General features: G+C 37.4%; 1 pseudogene; it reads left to right on the top strand.

The window, feature by feature from the left end:
• Positions 1–2,092: 2,092 nt before the first annotated feature.
• On the top strand, positions 2,093–4,285 carry LOC143575034 (protein NUCLEAR FUSION DEFECTIVE 4 pseudogene; annotated as a pseudogene).
• Positions 4,286–4,648: the final 363 nt, after the last annotated feature.

Here is a 4,648-nt window from a genome sequence, read left to right as displayed (position 1 = left end):
ACTATAAATAAAAATTTTGTTAATTATTACTATTTTTTAAGTCAACAGCAAATTTGTCATATTTTATATACGTGGACCCGCAAAGTCATTAAATGGGCCACAATTTAGTAATTAAATATTTGTATGTTTAATACATAATCTAAGTTATACAAACTATCTTGCAATATACCCAAGTTTTGCTTAAGCTATTGTGTTGTACATAAACCTTTAGGGGGTGTTTGGTACAGAGAATGGAAATGAAGAGAAAATAGAAATGGAAATGGAATTGTAGAGAAAGAGAATTGGTATGGAGAATGAGAATCATTTCTCTTGTTTGGTACACGAGAAAATAAACAGAGAACTCTACCATACCCAACCCCACCTCCACCCAACCTGACACCACTCACCACCGCAGCCCCACCACCGCAGCCCCACCACCACCACCAGCCCCACCACCACAGCCCTTTCTTTAACCACAGCCCACCACCACCGGCTGCCGCCACCAAACCCCCTTCTTCAACCACAGTACACAAGAAATTAAAAAGATTCAAATTTTTGGAACATAAGATATAGAAAAAGGAGGCTCAGATCTGTCATCACTGCCTCTTTGGAGATTTTGTGGTGGTGGTTGTGGTGGCGATGATGATGATGATAATCAGAAGCCACCTGCAACCACCGCCGATTTCCACCACCACTGTCACCCACCTGCGACCACAATCACCCGACCATCTGAAAACCCTAACCTACCACGAACCACCACTTGAAACCCTAATCTCCGTTCACCCGTACCACCTGCAACCTATAACCGGTTACCATCTCTGTGTTCACCACTGCGAACGGCGGAGACGGGGTGGTGGTTGCAGACTTGGAGACGAGGTGGCGGTTGCAGACTTGGAGACGAGGTGGTGGCCGGAGACGGGGTGGTGGCCGGAGACGAGGTGGTGACATGCTATGAGGAGGCTGCTGAGAAATGGATTTCTCTTTGTTTTAAAGAGAAATGGAATTCTCTAGTTTTAGAGAAATAGAAAGAGAAATAGAAATGAAAAGTGAAAAACAAACAAAAGAAATATTTCTAATTCCATTTCTCCCCAATCAAATCCCTCTACCAAACACCCCCTATATTTCATAAAATTATATTTTGTGCAACCCGTATAACTAGTGGGCCGAAAGCCCACCTAGAAATCAACTTACCCTATTAATCTATTATAATGCACCAAATCCCAAAGTAATATGGAGCTTATAGTAATTCATAATCCATTTGACCAAAAGATACCAAACATAGGACACCTACTTTACAATAATTTAATCACTTTATTAATCACGTGATTGCAATATTTTTGGGCTTTGGTTACTCACAAACTCTTTCACATATTCAAACACTTACTGGACGAGTCGTATCAGACCTATATGACTCATACGGTGGAGATATGACAACATAGAAAAAGGTGATGATACACATACAAAGACTCTTTGTACGAATATAAGATTCCTATTTTTAATGGTCTTGGACAAAAAAGGAACTCCAATAGACAAAATATTCCCAAATAAAGCCAGTACTAAACTTTTCAAGAGTATTTTTCATTACTTATATAATGGCCATCACCTCTACTAACTTTCATTATATCATCAACACAACAGGTGAATGATTTTCGAATCAAAAAAGCAGCAGTAGAAGCACATGTCATTAACAACAACAACAATAATAATAATAACTGGTTGTTTCTTCCTGATGCGTTGTTGCGGGAGACCTGTGTATGTACAGGAAAATGGCATGTTCGAGACTCAGGGTTATAAAAACCCTGATTAGACGTCGATTAATCTCAACTAATTCTAATTAGTCTTCGATTAATCTCTCCTTACCCCACCAACTGACTAGTGATTACTACAACACTCGTTCAATCGTTCGAGTGCTTTTTACCCCTCGGAAGTTGTAACACAAAATGTAATATAATAACACACCAGAAATGGGTCTAAAATGCAAATGTAAATAATGCAGGGGCAAAACCTGTAGTTTATTCTCCACAATTTAAACAACTTTCTAAACATGCCAACTAAACACCAGCCTATAAAATCCCATACACACATACAACACCACTTCTTCCCGCCAAAAACTATACTATGAAGGCACCCATAAAATGGACGAAATGGACGGTATTAGTCGCGACGATATGGATACAAGCGTTTATGGGTACAAATTTCGACTTTCCATCTTATTCAACCCAACTAAAATCTGTCCTGGAGATATCTCAAGTGGACCTAAATTACTTATCAATGGCTTCGGATTTTGGTAAGCTGTTCGGCTGGTGTTCGGGTGTCTTGTTAATGCACTGTCCAGTAAGCGTTATCGTTGTCATGGCTGCTTTCCTTGGTTTATTCGGTTATGGCCTCCAATGGCTTCTTATTCAGAGACTCGTCTCGTTGCCTTACATTATGGTTAGTTAATCGATTTCAATATCTATTATGCGCTCGCCTCCATATACATTCTCACCATTTTTTTCCGCAACCGTCTTATTAAATACAAGTATCTCTTTTTAATAATGAAATATTTTTCAAGAAAATATTAATTATACTAATAAAACACATTTATTTTAAAGTATCTGCTATTTCGAAATAGTAAATATGTACTTTTGACCCTTGCTAAATAAAGTCAAAATGCAGTTTAGTTTGGTGTCCTAATAAGTTGTTGGCTGCATATTAAACTAGTTATATAACTTGCTTGGTAGAGCAAGCAAACTTGTTTGGTGGTTTGGTGACCAGTAGGTGAATAAAGATATAATTATAACCTTTTTATTCAACAAATTATATAAAAAAAAGTGTAAAATACAAATGACAAAATGGAAAATGTGTAAACAAATTGATTTCCAATATAACAAAAATTAACAAAAATATTATACTTGACAGGCATTCATTCTTTGTTTATCAGCTGGTTGCAGCATCACCTGGTTCAACACTGTTTGTTATGTTTTATGCATCAAAAACTTTCCTAATAACTCGCCACTCGCGCTATCACTCAGCATTAGTTTCAACGGCCTAACCGCAGCCTTGTACAATCTCATCGCCACTAAAATAAGCTCACTGTCACACGGAAATAATAATACTAGCAGCACGTCTTACCTTATTCTAAACGCGTTTGTCCCGTTCATTACATCCATTGCTGCATTATTCCCAATCCTCCAAACCTCTAGAACCAGCAACCTTCTAACAGATGACACAAACAACAAAGATGATGCACATACATTTATGTTTTTGTATATACTAGCCGGTTTCACGGGCCTTTATCTTTTTATTTTAGACACACAGTCACAAAATATACTTATTGTCGCGATGTTGTTGGTGGTGTTTCCGTTAGTGTTACCAAAGATCGTTTATGGCCTCAAGCGCGCGCACAATTTGGTCGAAATTAATAATTATAATGAGTTTTGTGAAGAGGAATCAGCTTCTAGTTTGAAGAAGTGTGATTTTGGTGTTTTTGATAAGATGATAAAGAAAGATCAGTTAATGGTTCTTGGTGAAGAACATTCTGCTCGGGTGCTGGTGACCCGAATTGATTTCTGGCTTTACTACATTGGGTATTTTTGTACGGGTACTATCGGGCTCGTTTACAGTAATAATCTAGGACAGATTTGTCAATCGCTTGGGTATGGTTTGGATACCGAAGCGATTGTTACAATTTATTCGAAATGCTCGTTTTTCGGTCGGCTTATATCGGCTGCCCCTGACTTGGTTACCTGTTTCTGCCCGACCCATACGAGTATTAGTAAGTCTAAAGTAATATTTTTAGTACTGGTCTAAACGGGTCAAAATTGCCACGTTTAATATTATTCAGTTTATAACTTTATGCAGAAAGATATACTACTAGAACTGGATGGCTAGCTCTGTCACTCGTTCCAATGCCTGTTGCGTTTCTTGTGTTATTTTTCTCAGGCAGTAAGAGTGGTCTGCGTTTAGCCACTGAGTTGATCGGTGTCTGCTCAGGATTCGTGTTTTCAGCAGCCGTATCAATCACTTCCGAGCTGTTTGGTTCAAAAAGCGCGGGTATTAATCATAACATTCTGATAACCAACATTCCATTGGGGTCATTGTTGTATGGTGGTGTTGGTGGTGTTATTTATGACCACCATATCAAGGCTCAAAAGAGGTGGCTTTTGTAGGCGGGTCAAGGGTGTGTATGGGTCGAGAGTGCTATAACGAGACGTTCGGGTGGTGGGGCTGCGTTTCTTTGGTCGGTTTAGGTTCGGGTTTTCTTCTATTTGTGAGAACTAAAATGGCATATCAAGATAATTTTCAGAGAACTTGTACTGTTTAATGTCTGTTAAGGCATATTTTTCTCATATTTTATAAACAGTTAGAAAAAAAATACAAAATACAACTTTTATAAGTTTGAAATTTGATTATAAAGTTTTTAAATATAGATAAAAAAACTTAATTCAATAAAAAACTAAACACTAAATGACACTAATCCACTATACCCCAAAAATGCCATTTTTATCTAAATATAATAAATTGACTTTAAAATAAAAATATCAAAATGATGCCATATTCTGCCTTGAGTATTTTCCATATCTTTTTGAAATGCCAGTATCAGATAATATGTCCCATAACTGCAAGTAAACAAGTAACAGATATATTGCTGTTAAGTTAACAATATTATACTAAACAAACAAACAAA

This window comes from Bidens hawaiensis, unplaced genomic scaffold (genome assembly GCF_021521415.1).
Source record: "Bidens hawaiensis isolate Kalapana, Puna unplaced genomic scaffold, B.hawaiensis_p1.1 tig00027287_1, whole genome shotgun sequence".
NCBI lineage: Eukaryota > Viridiplantae > Streptophyta > Magnoliopsida > Asterales > Asteraceae > Bidens > Bidens hawaiensis.
The sequence above is the reverse complement of the archived record's forward strand: the minus strand, read 5'-3'. Positions and strand labels throughout refer to the sequence as shown.